The following is a 21,729-nucleotide window of genomic DNA, read 5'->3' as shown; positions in this document are numbered from 1 at the left end:
TGACTGTGTTTGTGTGGGTTTGTGTGTGTGCGTGCTCGTGCGCTTTCGGGGGAAATGGTGACCGCTTTTCTCCTGCGTGAACTGACCTCACTTGTTTGTGCGTGCTGAAGGACAGATTACCCCCGAGACGGGGGTGACGGGGCTTCGGAGAAAAGTGCGCTCTTGCACACGAAAGCCCTTGCCCAAACGGGTGTGTGTCGCTAGCGCTACAATGTATACCATTCACGGTGTAAGGTGATCGTTCGTGGGCTGAAATTAGACGGATTACGATCAAATCTTTGGGCTAAAACATGGCGCAACATGAAATTCTCTGTGTGAGTGAAACTGGAAAGTTTAGAAAATGATAATTACAAAATTACAACCGATTTTGGTGCGATTTTGCAAGCCCATTGCTAGTGATAGGCATGCCGACCGACCGGACGGTATTGCACGCCGGCGCGGTGGAGGATGGGATAAATGCCTCAACATTCGCGTACTGCTGCTCCGTTTGGGCGTGTGTGTTCGGTGCGTGTTTATCGATGTACGGTTTTAGTACCGAGAGGGCGAGATACAAGCCGATAGCCGATGCTACCGTGGTACAATTGGATGGCGCAAAGGCACGGCCACCAATAACGGCATAACTAGATGTAATTGTAATTGGTTTATTAATAACATTCCGGTACGGTGCATTCAAGCTTGCCAGGGAAGTCTCCCGAAGCTAAGGGTCGGAAGGGGAGAAGCGTTACGGGAGGAGGTACACCGTGATCGTTGATGGTGATGTTAATGTTCGATCACAACGAACTGTTTTCCTTTCGGATGTGTACAGTCCGTTAGGCGGGAATGATCGTATCGCTGCAGTTAGTGCAAGAAGTCGCAGGTGGCTAGTGTTGAGGACTGGACTGGCAAAGGGAGCAACATTAAATGGTGAAAAATTTTCGGTTGCTCATTGTATTAATATTAATATTGGCATGATGGTCGATTCAAAGCTGATAAATGTAGGGATATGATCCATCGGGTGGTTTAATATGATGTATAGTTGTATATCTCAAGAAAAATAGTATTTATTTGTAAAATTCACATTGAAGTAAGCGTATTGTAATGTAACAGTATGCAAAACTAACTTTGGGGGATTTCACAGCATTTCATATGGAGTTTGACACTTGAAGACTCAAATCATGTCAAAACTTCATAAAAAACACACTTCACACAAACCACAACTCTCAACCTCTCAGCCTGGAAATATGTAACAAACGCCGATTTGTGGGAGCTCTTCAAGGATTTTTTTACTGAAGCAAAATTATTTTGTCAAGAGATGATAAAAACAATTTGAAACGATTTTTTATAATACATTAAAAGTATTACTCTCATTATTAACTATTAACTCATTTTAAGAAAAAAAAAATTATTTTCAAATGCATCTTTGTTCCTCCGCAAATGATGAAATCCAATATGACGGAACATAGGTGTCAAATGGAAACAACCCGGATGATGAATATAGTTCCACTGAGCTGGCTGAAATTTCGGCTTTTTGGCTTCAAATATAAAAGTGGTTATTATTAGAGATCCTCATTTCAGCAATATCTTGGTAACGAAGGATCTCCATCTTGGTAACAAAGGATTATGTTTAGTGATATTTTTTGATAAAAAATTCCAATATTCTTATGAGTTAACTTCTAGAAAAATGATTTATTTGTTAAAATGTCAATATTTCTGATGAATACAACATTCATGTTTTATAAAACTATACTAGTTGAGTGAATGAGTTTGGGTCATGAGTCCCTATATAAAATTATGTTGGCCATTTTTGTGTTAAAAGTAAAAAATCTGACGTTTTCTGAATTTGCTTTTTGGTTTTTTGGTGTTTTAGATGACTCGTGTCTTTTGATTCGTTCGCATTAATCGGTTTAAAATATTTGAAAAGCACATCATTGATCATTTCGTATCTAAAACAATCTCTTTTCTGAAACAGTGCACCTTTATTTATCCTACTAATGTGATTGTTTTTCTCTTCTTCTTACTTCATTTCCAGGTGAGATATACCCGGGGCTTCTCAAAATGGTTCGAACCTTCTCGTTTGGTCCTCACCACAAGCGGCGTTGCGTAATCTGCTACGAGGTACAATAGAAATCATATCCAAACCAAAGGGAGAAATGATATGGAATTTCAAACCAATTAAAAATTGGACGGGAGTGTTGAAAGAAATCTAAAACGTTTCAGCAGCCAGCAGTGTCAAAATCGGGGATAATCTAACACCTACAGACGATGCAAGCGGTACGGGTGAAAGTGTGTTTCCACGCCGACGGCAGATGCACACCGCACAGTTGTGATGCATATTCCAAGCCCAATTTTGTAGGCTTTTTCGGATCGGTCTTCCCGTTTTGGCTGGTGGGAGTAACTTTATTGCAAACAGTTTTACTGCCATGGTTTGTGGCACGAACGCATAAAAGCACAAACACACGCGCACAGAAAGGTTCACATTTCCGGTCGGTGGTATGTACGTTTGGGGTTAGCAGTCTTGTAAGGTTGCGATGCCATGGATGTGCTTTTCAACACATTTGATTGTTAGTTTAAAATAATTAATGGCACAGTCAATAGCTGTGGACCGAAATAATGAGCGCTTTAGCACGTCAGCTACACTTAAAGAAGATCAACTAGCCCCATTATCTAACCTTATTGATTAACGCGTACCGAAAGTTCTCAAGCCATCGCAAGAACGTGACCTTACTAATTGCCTATTGTTGGGTGCAAAGCCCACCTGCAAACTGCAGGTGATGTACGGTGCTGATCATTAAGGTGGGCCCGAAAATCGATTGCCACAACACGGTTGATCCAGGGCCAGGAAACCAGTAATGGTGACCATTGCGATGCAATCGATGAAACCTTGCAAGGGAAGCGATTCCGGCCGTCAGCCGATGGACCAAACGGCGCAAGGCTATGAGAATTGTGCCGACGATCGTGGGGTACAAATGATGGTGCAGAAAATTAAGACAAAATCCATACCGTTTATATGAAAGTGGGCAGGATGTTAGGAGCATTTAATGCTGTGTGTGCCATTGTGTGTTCTTTTTATGGGGCTTTGATTGGATTGCAGGTGTCCATGGGAAGCTCACCGGCACCGAACGTTGATCTATCGCGCGTTCAGCATTTGAAACAATTTGTCCCCCTAATGAATGACATAACGTTTGTTAATTTATTGCTCTTTTTGCTCGAGTTGTATGAAGTGAGATAAGTGTTGTTTTTCTTTTTTCTTCAAAAAAGGTTTCTTGGGAACCTTTCTACACTCGGATTTGATGACAACCTTCGGGTTTGTTTTGAGTGCCAACCAAAAAGGGAGCACTTATTAAATGCGCCCTGCTTGATCACCATTAGGCAACGTTTAATTAATTTAAATTTATCTTCACTGGCAATCAGAAAATTGGAGATTAGTTTTTCGATAACAATGTGTGGCGATGAAATGCTCTGCCATTTAGGGGGCTGTTTTATACCCGCAGCAATTGTAGGTGCCGAGCCCTTAAATTGAGTTTAGTCTCTGTTGTTTTATTTTAGGTCTCAATAGTGACAAGTTGCATAACTTAAAGCATATCTTTCATCTAGCTTGGCAGAGTTCCCAAACGTTTGTTCATGTGTTTTGGTCCATTCGGAACATGTTTATTTCCGAGCAAGTCATTCGTTTGCTTTCTGTGATGTAGTTTTTACCATCACAGGACACATGCTTAACTAGCAGCTATTCCGATGTCCGTTGTGAACGGGTAATTGGGGGAAGCTGTGGTTTTTGTGTCCCATGTTCGTTTGCTTTTGCTTTAGATTTTCCCATCCATCCCCACACACCCACAACCATCGAGTGCAGGAGCCACTCAATTGACGCGTTTCGTGGTCAACTTTGCATAATGAGGGAAAAGTGAAAGGATTTAATTGGCCTGCGTGACGAAGGTTGAGGGAAGCAAGTGACAAACATTATGACTTCCATCCGGATGGACGTAAGCAGTACGAATACACACAATTTCTATTGAGATCATCACTGTAGAAGCTGGTGGCAATACACATGGATTTAGAAAAAAGTAGTTGTCAATTTATTCATCATCGTTCACACTCACAATTTAAAAAGTAAACTTGCTTAGTTTTTTGGCACTCTATTGATTGGCAGTGTTTTCTTAAGGTGAATATGCACTAATCTTAGTAATGTTTGTAGCCGTGATGATGAGAGCTAGGCACCACGAGGGGCTGCACGTGGGCAACGGTGTGCACCGGCGGTGGCACTGCGACGTAATGCACCTCATGTACCGTCTTGGCCGCTGCTCCCTTGTGGAAATGATGCAGCACCGCACCCCTCAGTAGCGCCTTCTTGACGACGTGCTTGGTGATAAGCAGCGGTGCACCAGTGGTGAGCGAAACGAGCGCCAGAGCCAGAATGATGACAAAGGAGACCTGTGAAGAGAAAACGACAAGTGTTAGCTATTTGAGGCTACGATTGAGGCACTAGTTTTCTGCGAAAATCACCTTCATGATGATAAGCTTGGGAGTGCTGTTGCTACTGCGAAGAAAGATTGGTTTGCAATGCGATGTGTTTCGCTGGCTGTGAACGCTGACTGTTTGATACTACTGCACTGTTCGGTGAGCTATTTTATATGGTTTGCAAAATGTTCCTGGTGCCATAGGTGGGAGGGTTCAAAGCCTTATTATGACATTGAAAATATGCCTCCGGGGTCAGATTTTCGCCAGGTATGTCGTGCAAGGTGCAGTGATGGTTCTAGGGACCTATGGGTCGTTAGACACAAACCGGTGGTGCCAAATGTCTGTTCATAACAGTTACAAACGTGATGATGGAAAGTATGATAGACATCAGCTACATAGGCTATGAATATTTCATTATCTGTAACTACTAAACTGTTTGTGTTTAGTATTGCTTCTTTATGACGAGTAGAAACTTATTGAGCCAAAAGTGGTAATCATAATTACAGATTTTTTTTGTAGAACGTGCTCTCACTCTTAAAACGGACCTGTCTACCAAGAAAATTGAATTTTGTTTCGTTTTATTCAAAAATTATTACAAATATAGAAATATGTCGTTCTGGCGAGGTGGTTTGTTGATATATAAGCAATAACAATGACGCAATAGCCGATCTCATGGTACAGTTGTCAACTCGTACGACTTAACAACATGCCCGCCATGGGTTCAAGCCCCAAATAGACCGTGCAAGTGGTACAGACAGGCCTTAACCGACAACGGTTGCTGAGCCAAACGAAGAAGATCAACGAGGCAAAGTTCTAGATATTTTCGATCGTTCTGAATAAAAGTGGTTGATAAAGAATATCATTTACAATATGGCATAATCAGTATAATTAATCTTAAATTTAAATAGTGGCATTCTCAAGCTCAATCATGTAACTACACGTGTTACTAGCCAAACCACTCTCTAGCCAACACAAAATAAAAGGAAAATCAAACGGTGGCTCCAAGTAACTCCAAACTAACCGTCTGAGGTCTTCGGAAGCCCCATGCTCAGTAAAACAATCAACTTTCTTCACCTACAAACCTATAATTTCGGCCAAAACAATTCCCCTAAACAAGCACCATTTCCGTCATGTTTGTGTTGGAAAATCAAATAACATTTTCCCATTTACCCTTTGCCGTACCTCTGTACGGCCGTCTACTAACGGTGAGACACTTTTGCCCCTGCGCTCTGGGTGTTCATGATCTTGACAATGGCTCTGTAAGCGGTGGCTGTGGCAAAAGTTTTACTCATAATTTGCAGCAAATTCTGTAACTGTGACGGCAAGCAGGTTGCAGATGAAAAAAAAAAAACCAGTGCGAATGATATCCCATTAACGCGCGCAGTTATTATTCAAAAGAGCTTCTCTCCTTTGCTGTTTTATTCGCCACGGCTAAATGGATGCACAGTAACACAAACAAACAACGGGCACTGCTGGCGACGAGAGGTTGAAGCGTGTTTACAGCTTCATCTGATTCGGGTGGCAGTGAAAAATGGGAAAGATTTGGCGCGGCACTGGACGAGAAACGTCACAAACCGTTCACCTTGCTTTCCGGAGCATTAGATTGGTTTTGTGAGGCGCAGGGAAAGCGTTCATGTTTGAATTACCTACAATTAAGCACAAACAACAACAAGGTAATAACAATTTATAGCGCTTTTGTTTACGCATCCGTTCTGCGACAAGATCGACCGTGCAGCCCTTGTTGATCAGATTGGAAGCAACTGCAAAGCACGAGACGTTTGTTGGGAATATGTATTTAGTAGTGAGGTTACTGTTGGTCAGCGAGAAAGATATTCTGGACTGTGTAGAAGCCGTGGCAGGTAATGCGCTTGCGGCAAATGAAGCCGTTTCACGAACAAACGATTAGCGACTTACACTACCAGGAAATAGTTTAGCGGCGTATGAGATGGTGTCAAATGATAGACGATCATAAATTATGCAAAGAAAGAAAAAAAAAAAACGTTTGGGCGACAGCCCTTTCAACTCGACGCCGCACAAAGATCCCTCCGACATCCCCATTCTCACGAGTATCTCATTAGGCTAATTGTGGTGCACCTCTAGGTTCAGAGAGGTTGCCTTTACGGTGATGTTTTGGCTTTTTTGCCGCAACCCAGCACCCACAAATTCGCAAACGAGCTGCGATGCCTTAATGTTTCCGCTCGTTCGACCGCGGCACGTATCTTTTAATGCGGTGGTAGGTGTTATGTGAGTTGGATGAAATCTTACAGGCACGAGTATGCACTCACTCACGTTTTTTTCGCGTGCAAAATAACGGCTGGCGCATGGAAATGGATCGGTCGGCTCGATCACGGTTCTTTTGGGCCAATGAAGTTGTCATTAGCCAGTCCAGTAGAGCCAGCATATCGCTTGCAAATGGACCAGGTAAAGATGCCAAACTACGACGCCTGTGCCTGGTGGCCTCGACGGTAGGCTATGGAGGAACGGGCAGAACCAGAAAAACGGGACACAAGTGAGTTTTTGGCAGTTATGACATCCGCAAAGGTGCAAGGTATGCATTTTGTCCAGAGGGCATACATTAGGTGAAATGTGGGTGATGTTTTGGCTGTGTGGCGGAATTTCGAACACTTGTTACGGGGCGTGTGTGCGCTGATGTATTGCGCAACGTGGCAAATTGAGCTTTCAAAAGGTGCATAAGGTGATCAGATGATTTATAAGTTTTCTGTTAAAAAAGTATGGCTAATTGTATGCCTGACTAGTGTTAGCTCGTTGAACATTTCAAATGGTCTAGTGGAAGTTTAATGTAAATCCTCTGAAAATGGCCAACTAGTTTTATTTCCAATAAATAAACATTAGCTGCAAAATATGTCTTGGTCAAATATCTATAAAGTTGGGTTTGAAATCTGTTTAGTAAAACTCGACTTAATTTTAATAATTTTATTCAGCATATTCAAGCCAATCATTTTTGTGAGAATGATAAAATACATGATAAAGAAAAGTTTTAGAGTGATGAAAACTTGCAGTTACCAAAACCTAACTCAACCATTATAAATACCTAATTCAATTCTTATCCTTAAATTATACCGCAAAAATGTTCACCAAACATTCGTACCCACTAGAGAGGCACAAATTAGCACATTAACAGCATCTATTAGACCTAATTTCGTACGGTCCAGCTGTCTGGGCACACCTTCGCCAACTCAACGCCACCACCGGCCGCATGAATATGGTTCATAGACGTGCACCTCAAAACCTGCCGCTGATTGCAATGTGTGTGGACCAGGCACAAAAAGAACAAGTCACCGCACATTCGGTCACGGTTATATAGGTGCCGGGATGCCGAAAACCAAAACAAAAAAAGCAAGCGAAACAATTTCTCGCACTCCACAAACCTTGGCGGCGAATTCATTGGCATACTTTCAAATGACCCCAAACGGAAAAAAAACTGTAACATAGCAGGTCCGTATGCGTGCAGTACTAGCTTTGCACAAACGCAGACATTGCTCTGTTGTGGTCCGTTGAGGTTTGCTTGATGCATTTCTCACTCGTTTTCTCGCAAAAGTTAAGGGGAGATAGGGGCAGCTATTGGAGCAGCGTAAGCGTTTGGGGATTTTGATGTGCCGAATACGCAAAAAGATAGAAAAGGCTTGGACCACTCCTCCGATTGCACCACCCAGCGCTCCGGAAAAGGTCATTAGGATTATTAATTATGATGGATGAGTTTGGGATGGGCCCGGTGGTAGGATGATTTCCACTGGGGGGGGGGGGGGGGGGGGGGGGGGTTGAAGGCATCATAACGCACCGAAAACGGGAATGTGAGTGTGAAGCACGTTCGCATATTACATATCCAGCGGAGCGTGTATGCATTACACATTATCAGTGTCAGAAAACGGGAGTTTTTTTGTGTGTGAGCTGCCTTCCCTGTGAAATCATCGGGGTGTGAGAGAAATTTTCTCACGCGGTGTTTCGGGTGCCTTTTTCGGGAAGGTGTAATAAAAGTGGCATCGATCGAAGCGTCTTGAACGAAGCCAATTAGCAGGGAAAACATGTTGATGGTAGTGTTATTATTATTATTACATAATCGAAAAAGATTTGGGGAACTGATGCAATATTGATTACGATTAGGGTGAAATATTAGCACTGGTAGCAGTTGTAGTAGGTAGTAGCATGCTAATTTTGATATCTTTTTTTCTTCTCCCGCATTAAGTCCCGCATTTTACAATACGTTTTTATTTCGTATATAATTGTCAAAAGATTCATAGCTTTGAAGCAGATCGTTTTAATTTTAATGTTTAAATCTGACATTAATTTGCGAACGATAATTATAATTCAAACTGGTTAGCCCATTAAACAGTTGTTACTTATATCAGCTGCACTTCCTGAATTCTGAAAATATTTAAGTTAAACAAGAAAGGAAAGATAGGCATTTAATATTATTCCTCTAATATACATTACATATCCATTACATTCATAAAAAATACTGCCAGATTGGGGCTAAATTTAACAGACGAAGACAAGGATAGCATGTAGGTGATTCGTCCGAAAATTCTGCGTAATGTTTATTAAATGCGTGTGATTAAAACATCAGATAGTGTAAACATGAGCCGTTTAATATGCTCGTTTGGCTTTTAACCGTTTGACCTCGGCCACAGCACAGCGGGAAGGAGGGCAGAAGAAGCGTGTAAGCGTTCCGATCAATCCCGCACTCCGGTGTGTTCTAGCAGCCAGGCTGGCCAGGCAGGCAAGATTTATGACAAAACTTTAACATGCTCAAGGTTACCCCCAGCTGGTGGTGCTGATCAAGCAAATTCCGTCCCAGGTTCCGCTCCGTACGTTCAAGTTCTGACAGCCATCAATTTAGCATCGGCTGCGGCACCGCATCGTACAAAGGCGTGCACCGTTCCATGTACCGTTTGGCGTGTGTGCTTTTTTCATGTGGGGTCGGTTTTTTTGGCACTATTTAGCAGCGCCCGTACCGTCTACGAAAAGAGTGTGTTAAGTTGGTGGAAGAAAAAATAAAAAAATACATCCCTTCGCCTTACCCATTCATTCATGGGCGAGAAGTTGCAAAAAAAAAAACAACAACAACATGATTCAAAACAAAACAATCATCGTTACACAATCAGCTTAATCACCAGCTGGTTCTGAGGTTAGGTCTTTTACTCCCGTCTTTGCGTGCGCCGGTACGTTCGTTAGCCTATCGATCCATCAGTGCATTTGGGGGTGCCCGGTTGCCTGCGGTAAGGGCGTGATTTGGTTCGGGTTTCGGCGCAGAGGGATTGTACATTTGGTAAGGGGAACCGATGGACAACTCCCATAAAATTCGACAAGTAGGTCATACACACATGTACGCCGCCCCAAACACACTGCTCACAGCGACTCCGGTCATTGCGCATTTAAGGCTGTGTTTTAGGATTTTTTAGCCGTTTGGTCGGTACCTCAACTCCACCTATTCTTATTACCAATGGGGAAAACGTGCTGTTTTTTTCCTCTTGGTCGAACATCTTTTGGTGAAAATCCTGCCAACACTACGCACAACACCGGTTGCCCAGTTTGCTAATGCCCGATAATTTATGGTTTATGACAGGCACTTACGCCCCCCGTGGGGCGGTGTGAAGGTTCTACCCGAGACAAGCCATTCTCTCGGCCGATCTCATCCTTGCGGTACTTTAACGCAAATGATTATCTTCTAGTTAATGATTATCTTGCAGCGGGGAAGTTCAATTAAGCTTTTGCGCTTACCGATGATTGGTGGGCAATGTCGGTGGGTCGGTTGGCTCCGTAAAGCATATGGATTCCCATTTAAACAGTGCGTGCTTGCATCGGAGAAAGGGAAGTTCTAAGTGCCCTTAGTTTACTTGTTCTTCTGCTTAGCTAATAGATCCATTTCACTTCCTCAGTACGCGGCCTCTAGCTTTATGCACTCCTGTGTTGAGCATGTTTCTTACGATGGGAGGTGGTCAAATCACCGACACAGAGAAAAGCAAAAATTATGAACACGCGTGAGCGTTACTAAAAACTTGTTAATTAACCTTAATTGCGTGAACATTTGCGCCCGTTTCATCATCATCATCATCGGAAGATCAATCGATGCAAGGGAGTTGGAGGGGGGAGAAGGGAGGGAATCTTACGATTGTCGGTTCTTTCGTTTGCACCGTGTCATTCCCGTGATCGCATCCAGACCTTCGGGAACCTGAGAAGCTAAATGGATTGTTGTAAAATAAAGAAAATACATACGAACACCGAAACAACACACACAGGAAAGTAACGGTGAGAACTTTAAGTCGTAAGAAAACTTTCAGCACCTGCTCAATTATCTGCTGTGGCAGGAGAAGCACGAGCTTTCCCTTCCTTGATGACTTCCCCTCGGTGCAGTTAGTTTTCGCAACGAAATTAGGTGAGCATTCAACATCGTTAAGAAACAGGTACATAAAGGAAAATGAATCTTTTCAAACAGGAAGGTTAGAAATGCTGGTTTTGGATTATATTCGCAAACGTAGAACGGTAAAATTAAACTTTTTTGGGAACGTTTATTGTTTCGTGCTGGTGTGTTAATTAAACCCGATTTTGTCAAAGATGATAAGAAACAATAGAAATCTTTGTATTTTGTGAAACAAAACATGAAAATGAAACCACAAAAATCAAGACCGCCGATGAAACGGCACGCCCAAAAAGGAATGATGCCAATATTGAGAGCGATAAACATGAAAACGAAAGTGTCAAAATGATTGGGTAGCTTTCGGTTTTCTTTATCGTCAAAAATGAAGCTTTCCAGCGCAGTTCCCTCACCCGAAGCTGATCCGCCCGAAACCCACCGAACGCAACATCGAACGATTCATCGAAAGGGAAATCAAACACGAACGGCGGTATAAAGCATAACGGTCGCTTCTCTCCAGCCTTATCATGCCGTGGAGGTTTGCGCGGTTTCACGATGCCAATGCAATGAAGTGAACAAATAATGTGCCCCTTTTGCTTAGCCTTATCGTGCCGTGCGCAACATCAATGGCCGGCAGGGTACAATGGATAAAGGTGGTGCATGTTTGGTTTTGTTTTATGCTTCATAATTTCACTTTTCATTTCATTTCTCATCATGGAATTTGGCGCTTAATGTTCCTGAAAACGTACACGTTTGTTCTACTGCAAAATGGATGGATCGTGGATCCGATGTTTTACATTATCGTTCGAATTGCCTCTTTAAATTGGCACATATACGGGGTCTGTTAATCGATTCCACTCGAGGAACGTCACGTAGCAACAAAGTCATCTTTGCTGACCAAACCTTGACGAACGTTTCGTATTAGAGAAAACGACTCACATGCTGACGTTCGTGATGCGGTGAGACGAACGCGCGCCGATGGTGCCCACTGCACCGGCACAATCAATGCAACCGAATCGGTTAAGCTACAAATTTATGGTTCTGATCAAAAGGCAGCATCGCCGCCCTGCCGTCAGTGTCATCGGTAGGAGTAGCTCGTCAGTCACAGTCACCGAGGCGTTTTAGAAAATCCACCCAAGGGCTCGCATTGCGGGGTGATGTGGCCGCCCTACGATTGACAGCGACCCCTAACCGGCCCTTTGCCAGCGTGTCGTGTGTATTGATATGGATCGGAGCCCATTTTCTCCGACCGCGACAATTCCCATAAATAATCGATGTTTTTCTACAATTTAAACCTTAACAGTGCATTAGCCTGCACGATGTACGGTGCCGATGGAAGCCGTCCGAGATGGAAATGAGACGATGAAACATCCTTTTTCTTGAGCCGCAGTAAAAGCAACCCTTTTGTGGCGCTTGCACGCCACAATTGTCGGCATCGGAAGTCATCTCCACTGTAGATCCTTTCCGCCAGGGCAAGGTGGCACGGAAACCACATGCGTCTAGTAAAACAAATTGTTCCGACCTATTTACATATCCGATCGGGCCCCGGTGCTCGACGGCCCACGGTGAAAGCCCACTGACCTATTGACGAAGTGGATGCCGGGCCTGTGACCAGGCAACCGTGGCAGTTATTAGCTTAGACATTAGCGCAACGCCAGCGAGCGAGCGCGCGTTCGAGAGAGTTGATTGACTTGTTTCCAGCTCGCGGTCCGAGGGCAGGATCTACTATCGTTCGCTGGGCTGAGTCCACCGTCACTATAGTGCACGTAATTACATCGCGCGCGCGATGATGGACGAATGGTCGTATATTGCGGCCAGGCAGGGAAGTAGCCGGGCTGAATGGATACTTTCCATACACTGCAAATTTTGACATCGCACTCCGGGCGCTTTTTTTCTTTGACAGCTATCGATCGCGATCAAAGCCGGCGACGGCGGACGGCGACGATCTAGCGGCGGCGACATTATGGACCGTACGGGCTCGGTCGATGCCGAAACTGTGTGATCTTTCACTGTTGTGATATGTTGGAGCGGTACTATTTTTTCGGGCTTTGGCAGATCGGGGCTTATTGTGTGGTGCAAATGATCGTTTGCTGATTAATATTTTGCCTGACCTTTAAAGGTGTTTTGATGTAATGTGGCTGGTTGCATTGAGCGCGTTTGTTACCTTCACTTTGATCAGTGCAAAAACACCTTTCTTCTGAAATACGTAGTTAGGTGTGGTAATGCAGACGTGTGTGTGTGTGTGTGTGTGTTTGTGTAGGGGTTATTTTTAGCATTGAAAGGACCGTTGATGTTGTTAGATAATGCAACGCATTGTATACAAACACTGATCTACAATTAAAACACTTTCCATGTTCTAGGTTGTCGCACAGGTAACAAGAGGGCATCATTCTGATTGTATTCAAATTAGTATTCGTTCCCGTTCTGAAGGGGGCGGAATAGATGATCTAGTCTTACCGAGTCATTATTACTGTACGGTCAACTACTTACACTAGCCTGAGGCTTAATTGCAAAAAACGCTCTGTACATCTTGAGAATCAAGCGGTTGAACTTCAAATGAACTTCATAGCATTACTCACTCAGTATATTAGAAGTTTACAGCACATATCTATTTTTACTAAAAGCTGAGAACATGCATTGCGGTTGCATCACACCAGCAAACCCACTGGACGCTACAAGCACGTAACAATTGAACACACCACAGTTTCATTAACGTTTCATTAAGTGATCGTACACAGATGCTTTAGTGTGTGTTACGTAAGGAGTTCTGGCTCTGTCGGAAGAAACCCCTTTGTGTGATCTAGCTTTCATTTAAAAACTTCAAGAAACTATACCTTCGTTAGTCACGATGGGCTTTTTGGGGTCGCGACTGTTCTTCTACACAAAAGATGCCCACGGGCTCGGAATCTTAACGGAAAATCGAGCGGAAGAATGGGAACGGCGATGAAATGTTTTACCACGATCGCGGGACCTACCCACAAGACGAACAGCCGCAACAACTTAATTGTAAGACGTTTTAATTGTTTATAGTCATGTTAATGGGCACGATTAGAATCACGCTAAGAGCGTTGGTGCTGGCGAACACTTTCGGATCGCTTACTCATGGGACGGTGAGCATTTATGTTAGGATGTTGGAGACTTCCACGCGATCGTTTGATGGATGGCTCGGATGTTTTAAGGAAACTGATCACTTCATGTTCAGCCAGTGAGAGTTTGTTGGCTATACGGTTAAATTGTTGCTTATAGCTGGCACTATGAAAAGAAGAATTCAAAACCAAAATTTCGTGAGATCGAACCAACAATTTGATCTGCTACTTGTGTCATGCTTCAAACGCACTTTTTTGTGTGTGCTGACTACAAATTGATTGGAAGAATAATTTGCAACCAAAATTCATGCCACTTCTAACCACGCAAAGCCCTTCAATGTTTGCATCGATTCCATTAGCAGAACAAATATCTGATTTTCGGTAATTGATACGTTCCAGCGACGAGCGGAACTTGAACTTGAGACGTGGCTCACTGGTAAACAGCAAACGAAGCTTCCCTGCATTTGCGACAGCTCTCCGTGGCCACAGCAGACAATTTGTACGATTTTCTCACGCTTTGCCATGCAAGGTAAAAACAATTCTCACTCTTCATTAGCTTATTCGCGCGCGTACAACTCCGATGCGGAGACTCCGAAGTGACGGATGCATTCGATGCTGGACAAGCGAGTAACCTCGTTACGTTACCTCGCTCGCCAGTAGACGAGTGCATGGAGCGGCAAGGAGGACGTTAGAGGTGTGCGCGGAGGACAAACTCCAGTTTCAATTGCCATCACTGGTTTTCTTGGTGCGTTTTAGATGTCGAAGCAATGTAGAGCAATAAAACAATCCCGTTAATACAAACAGCCTCAGCAAGCTCGGAAACGCACTCGTGCGTATGAAAAACGTCAGTGCCAGTTTCAATGGCCAATGCGTCTAATGCTGACGAGACGCTCAGAAGATTCAGTAAGCTTTTTTGCTCGATCACTCTCGCAAAGATCACATGACAGTCGGCGCGATCGGTGGAGGCTTGCGATCTTCATAGCGACACCTGCTGTTACTGGTGGAACCGTTTCATCACACCATGAATTTAACCCTTTCCCAAAAATCCGACATGATAGTGATCGCACAATTACGTAAGAAATTGGGCATCGTCGACGCATCTGCTGCGGGTAATCGATTTATCATTCCAGCCATTTGGAATACCACCAGGCATCTCGGTTCGTTTGTACTGAATTGGAACGGAACCTACCTGGCGGGCGAGTGGCGTTAAATTCCACACGATTCTCACGGTGATCGATTCGCGCACGATGTGATTATACATCACCCGGGCCTACTGCTTGCTGGCAGCTCATAACGAAACATGATCGCCGGCGGAAAACGACAAGTTGCCATGCTTAGGTAGGAAGATGACTAGATGGATGGCTGGCTTGATGGATGGATGGGTGGGCATTATCATCTTCAGTTCCTCGCCTAACACCTATCCACATGATACGGTCGCTTTTATCGAACAAAGCAATGTCGGAGAGCTAGAAGACGGGACCGCGCTTGGTGTAGTGTGTCATCAGCAACCTACCAAATAAAGCCAATGGGGTCAGTGTGGCGCTGGTACGTTCTTGCCACTCTCGCATTTCTGCTGAGCGTGTGCGTATGCCCCAATGGCATATCTTTCAGCACCTTGCACTGATCGGTGTTGGTTTTTTAGCTGATTCTGTTGTCTCTATCGAAAGTGTAACGAATCAAATGGTGTCGTCTGCCGCAGAACACCATCTATGGTAATGGTTGAAAAGTGGGTCTGAGTGGTGGTCTAATTGAGAGATGTAAAAGATATAACGGCAGTTGGATAGCATGGCATCGAATAGTTTATGTCGGAATCTAAACTGTGCGCCTCACCGCATCCCACACCAACTGAGACTTATCCAATGTCAACTCACACAGGTAGTGAGGGTGGTTCATTGAACTTTCTTTTGCATGCGAAAGTCCAAGTGACCCTAACCGACCGTCCAATGCTACTTGTGTCTAACCCAATCATAGAGTCGCTCGGTGCATAGTTTACCCGTACGTGTAGCATGAATCTCATTTTGGGTGGTCAACAAGTCGCCTTCTTCCAATCATCCGTGAACCCAACCGTATGATACCGTGTATATGAAAGTGTGTGTATGTGTGTGTGTGTGTGTGTGTGTGTGAGCTCGGTTATGGACCGAGATCACTTGTTTGGCAAGTTTCAGGCGCTGGTGAAAGCAAAAGGAGATGAATTGCGAAAAGTCGCAACGGTACGGCCAGAAAGCCTGCCAGCATAATGGGCGCTCGGCAGGATTGATATTTTTTATTTTGGCAGCTTTCACTTTCCCCCAAAATAATTAAAAAAAGACTTCTCGCCAACAACGCGAGAAGTTAAATGGCGAGGTAGCATGCCGACACAGTCACACACACATGCGTGTGCTCCTTTTACGATCGAAATAAAATCGAATCTGAGGACCTACAACACAGAGGAAGGGCGAACAGGTTGAGTAGGCCGTCGATCGCTAGAACACGTTGCCACCTTTGGGTCACGACAGCCCTGCGAACGGTGGTACACTTGAAGGGGGCTTTTGTCTTGGAGCAACTTGGGGCTTGGGGTTTGCAAGTGACGCTGTGCTGTGTGACTTGGCACGGGGCAAAAGTTTGGGCGGAACGGTATGGTGAAGCCTGAACCGTAATGTGTGAAAGATAAACTTCGACCACGCCGTGACGTGATCGATATGCACGGGTAGGTAGACCGGGAGAGCATGGTCCAGTTGACATTTGAAACCATTTCTGGAGCTGACGGTAGGGCAGTGAGACTCGATGTCTCGTGGGTAACGTGTATCGTATCGGTTTCACTAACTAGGGCTCGTCGGCTCGTTTTGAGTATACTGTATCATGCACACACATGGTTGAGAATAGTACAAAATCCCTAGTTTTTATGTTGTTTTAGACCTTCTGCGTATGGTCATTATTTCAATTCTTCATGAAACAATTGCTTGTAATTCGTTCGATGAACGGTTGAAACAGCTTCTTGAACTGAATTGTTTGCTAGTGTTTGTGACTGCAGCGCGATTGATCGCTATAGACATTGCTGCACATTGTGTGAAACTGTACTAGACTTACAAACTAGGACATCCACCTACAGTTCAAACGAGCATGTCAACAACGTACACATTCTCCCAGTAACATTGTCTGCCATTTCAGCCTGTAGGTCCACCAGCTCCAACGACAGCAGCTTCGCAGCAACATTGTTGGAAAGGCACCACCTCGGCGCTTGGATATTTTTCGGCCCGGTTCGTTGCCGCCCGCTTACGGTAAATGGTCAAAATCGCACCATTTAAGGTCAATATCGTACACTTGGCAAGATTGTTATCGTGTGGAGTGAAAAACGGTTATTGCACTGTTGGGTTGACTGTTAAAGTTCATTCATCGATTGCTCGACCTTTTCCCGTTGGTATGGGGTTGAAGAGCGTCACCTTGAGATGATTATTATCGTTTTGCAGCTTACTGGCGCATTGAAATCTTTCGTTTGCCTTTCGGTTGAAGTACAGCGCCCTGTTGCTGTCAAGATTTTTATGCTTTTGATACCAAATGTGCATTGTTATGAGCAATGAAACATCTGGAAAAAAACTTAACGGCCAATTTAAACCAAAACTAACCGGGCTTTGGTTCAATCAAACACATCGTTGTTTAATGAAACAAACGTTGCCATGGAAATACTATACAAACGAACCAGCGAATAAAAACAATCACTTGCTCAGAATGCCATGCGCAGCAGTTTGACGTTTGGAGCCGCCCGAAAAATTTCCATCAGTTTGTCGTGGCTCGCAAGGAGCAGAGCATTCCGGTAGTGACGCGACGGTCCATTTGTTTGTGCGTACTGTTTCAACCTACCCGGCGAAGAAATACGGCGCAGTTTCTCTAGCACCGTGGCTCGCGCTGCCTGACTAAAAAAAAATGTGTGCTAGCAATAAAGGTGTCCGCTAAAAGTATCCTTCACGCGCTGGCAAGAAAGCAATCTCGACGACGACTGCCGTTAGCGAAGTCCTCCATCGAGCGCCCGACCCGCTCTTGCAGCGCGCAAAGATGATGTTCCAACGATGGCTCCGTGGCCTATATTTCGCCAAGGTAGGTGCGAAGAGCGGTCGGGCTGGCAGGAAGGGTTCGCTCCGTTTACTCTGCCCGCTCGACCAGTAGCAATTGGCGCGGGTGAATGTCACGGTGAAAATGGCCGGAAACTTGGGTTTGACCCTCATTCAGGGCCAGGGCCCTGGCGTTGGCCGGCGCGTTTCGACCGCGCCAATCACTTCCTGTAGGCTCCAGGTTCGCTTTGCATATGCGACCTCGGGAATGGGAAAATTGTTTCTGTGTCGATAAATCCCGCTCGTCATCATTATCGAGTGTGTGTGTGTGTGTTTTTTTTTTTGCGAACAAATGGCCAACACGATCAGGGCGATGAGGGCAGACAGGCTTTTAGAAGGAGGGTAGAAAAACTAAAAACAAAACCCACCGCCACTGCCTCGAAAGGGGATGCTAAGGCTGCGGTCATCAATCAATCGGCAGTTATCGATTGCAAATTTGTTCGTGCTTGGAGAAAGATTGGGAAGGAATGTGCAAACCGCGTGGAAGGCGGGAGATAGACGATGGAGGAACGGGCCAATAGAACGCCATGGACTGCTGAACGTCAACAAACATTGTTGCTAGCGGTTACCATTTACTGTTTTGTTCCTTGGATGCATCCCCCTCGGTCGGGATGTGGGTGTTACTCCATCTCCGGGAGGAGGTAGCTTTTAATGACCCATTCCAATGCGTTCGTGGCATCACGAGTGTATGTGTGTGTGTTTCTTTGAGTGTGTATGGATCTAAAAATAAAGGATCGATCCGAGCCTCTTGGACACAAAGGGTCGCACCGTGGGTGTGGTTGATGAATTTATGAACTGTTCCGGTTTAGTATGTTTTGTTTCTGTTGTAAATCAATAGAAGGTGTAGTGAGCGACAGGAAGATTGCAAAGAGAGGGAGAGAGAGCGCGTGTACGGTAGAATGGATTAGAAAGATTATAAATGAATCCTTGCGGACAGTGATGAGCAGCCGCATCGGAAAACTGTTTTACCCTGACAGCTAACGTAATTTATCGTCCAGTTGCATAATTGATGGGTAAACTTCTATTACCGATAGAAGGCTTCGGTCGAAACGCTCAGGCGTCGTATAAATGTGCAATTGCGTCGGAGTGTTTGGTTTAAGCATAATTTATCAGGTCACTGATCATTTGAGTGGAGGCAAAAATCTTTCCGTTACAATTATTAATAGCTTGTTTCAGAACGTTTGATGTTGGTTTGCTATGCTGCAACACATATCCACCCTGCGTAGGGATAGGGTTGATTTTTCTCTTCTATTTTACATCTGCCTTGAGCGATGAGTTGCTGCCACTAAAGCTGCAACAGTCTCGCGCGTAAATCAAACCGACTGTGATGGCTAATCGATGTACCTAATGCCAATCAATTATGCATTTTCTACGGTTCCGGTCGCGGATTATTCATAAGGCACACGGTTCGCTCGCATCAACACCATTCCGCGTTGCAATGAATGTGTAATTTCACTTCACTCTACACAGCGCCGGGCTGATCAATGTCGACTGCCACATGGTGAAAGCCTTCTCCTTCCCTGACTGATGTTAATTTCGTTTCATCGGAGGCGTCGTTTGAACGGTCGCTCTTTGGGCATACAGTGGTGGAGCTATGGGACTTGGGTCGTACCTGTACCTGCTGCTGCGAACGTTGATAGAAGCGTGCATCAGCTGGAAAGCTATCGGGATCCAGACTTGTTTGTAGTTGACATTGCCGCCGGCTTTGTGCAGTGTCGAGCATCCCGGTATCCTTGAAACATACCACGGAACATGAAAGCCCGTGTAGTTGGCGCTCGTGGAAGGGCGGCGGTACGATCATTACCTACGGCCAGTCACTGTGGAGCTGTCATCCGCATCGGTTTTTAGCTATCTTTCTAATGGCGTTTCATTTGTTTCTGCTTCTTTTCGCAGGTAAGCACAGAGTGTTGCGCACTGTCGTGGATATTTGTACGTTCCACTGGAACCAGTGGACGATTGAGAGTAAGTAAATAAATCACACACTCTGACCTCGCCGACGTGATCTCCAGACTCCCGTGTATGTGCGCGTGTGTGAGTGTGTTTTTACAGTCAAAACGAAAGTTTTGTGTGCGAAAGAGCCTTTCCGGGAGAAAATTATGTGGATCTTGTGACAGAGTGGGCAATGTGTACAAAGTCAAGTGCAGCTCTTTTACAAAGATAAACGTAAAATTGACTTAAACTTGCACCGAATATCATGCCAAGCAGGTGATTGCATAGTGGGAATCGGTGTATAGGCAAGCTGTACGAAATGAACGGTGAAAGTAATGAAATGATTGGCTTTTGTTGTGTTTAAGGGTTGCAATTATGGGCTGCGTGCATTGTTGCAAATAGCAATTATTTTATGCGCAACAGCATATCAATTCGACGATACGGTGCGTGGTAGCTGGTGAAACCGATCGTAGATCGGAACCCATCGGTGCGTTTGTTTGTGGGTGTGTTTTTATTTGCATTCTTATGCATGTCTGTTGTTTCAATGCACCAACCCCCCTCCCCAACACACCATTGGCAATTGATTATGCGATCGATTTTCGTTTTCAAAAATGCTATTTAGTGTCTTGCTTTTGGAGAGAAGATGAAATCAATCATCTATGTACACGATGCTGAAAATCAGTCACTATTTCTGAAGCCACAAAGAGCTCTGATAGGCCCGGGTTGAAAATGGTTGTTACGTGAATTATCGTTCAATTTTCAAGAAGTGCGCACAGCAGCTCCTCTATTGTCCCGCAATCCTAAATTTAATTAAAAATATTTCACTAAAATTAGCAAACCAATCACCATTAACAACAACCGCTCGAGCTCTGCAACAACCGTTAGAGCCCCCCATATCGTTAGCAAAGCGCCAGAAATTCGTAAAATACAGCCCAAACACCATTTCCAAACTGCACCACTGCTGTACGCACCGTACTTTTGCAACCTCTACGCGCAGGTGAACCAATAGAACTCATTGGAACGAACCAGTTGTGGTCCACCACCACTCATCTAGTACGGCCCGTTTTAAAGGCTCCGCTCGAAACGCCCGCACGAAACGTGTTGACCGCGAAAGCCACAATTTCATTTCTTTCTAATTAGATTACGCTAGCGCAATTGGCTGAGGATCGCAAATTCCCCAGGCCCGCCAACGCTGGTTGCCCATTCCTCCACCACCCCTGCCGAGCATGGCGCTGGATAGGCACGCGAGAGTGGGAGTAACTTGGAGCGATTTGATTTTTTTCTGCTGTTGGTCTGCCTTTGTGCCATTTCGGCTATGCTACAATGTTTGGCTCGGGCTCATCCACCCGAAACCAGGTTAACAGCGCAGGTTTCGGCTAGCAGGTGTCGCTGGTTCGCTGGTCCGGGCCGCGCGTCGTGTTGCAGCAGCTAATTCGATTTGCAAAGCTATCAGACGCTTCGATCGCGATCGCAGTTTTCTGTTCGACGCCGTGCGGAGCTGTGGAGCTTGATCTTGATGGCCCAGAACCCCACACGGAGGAGTCGGTGACAGAGCGATTAAATAATGCTGGCCAATTTTTGGTGCCTTTCCTTCGCACGTGGGAGCATGGGAGCGAACGAAAAGGGTCTCGACTTGCGGACGATCCGTAGCGAAGCGGGTGATGCGCAAGATTAGCCCCGCGGCACGTGTGAGATGGGTATAATAATGATGAGCATGGGTCTGAGCGTGTGGTTGCACAATTAACCTACCTATGCCAGCGTGCGGGTACGAAGGATGAGCTTCACATGGTAGTTACGCGCGGCCCGAAGGTTTGGCGGTGCGCAG

The 21,729-nt window shown here is 44.9% G+C and overlaps 1 long non-coding RNA gene across 1 annotated transcript in view; it reads left to right on the top strand.

The window, feature by feature from the left end:
- The window catches only part of LOC121601768, a 40,281-nt gene extending 20,344 nt beyond the window's left edge, over window positions 1–19,937 (top strand). Inside the window, exons 2-3 of the long non-coding RNA XR_006006185.1 lie at window positions 2,009–2,094; window positions 19,869–19,937. This is a non-coding gene — a long non-coding RNA (uncharacterized LOC121601768). The remainder of the gene's footprint in view (window positions 1–2,008; window positions 2,095–19,868) is intronic.
- Window positions 19,938–21,729: the final 1,792 nt, after the last annotated feature.

This window comes from Anopheles merus, unplaced genomic scaffold, assembly GCF_017562075.2.
Source record: "Anopheles merus strain MAF unplaced genomic scaffold, AmerM5.1 LNR4000173, whole genome shotgun sequence".
In the NCBI taxonomy this organism is placed as follows: domain Eukaryota; kingdom Metazoa; phylum Arthropoda; class Insecta; order Diptera; family Culicidae; genus Anopheles; species Anopheles merus.
Note: the sequence above shows the minus strand (reverse complement) of the source record. Positions and strands in the feature narration are given on the sequence as shown.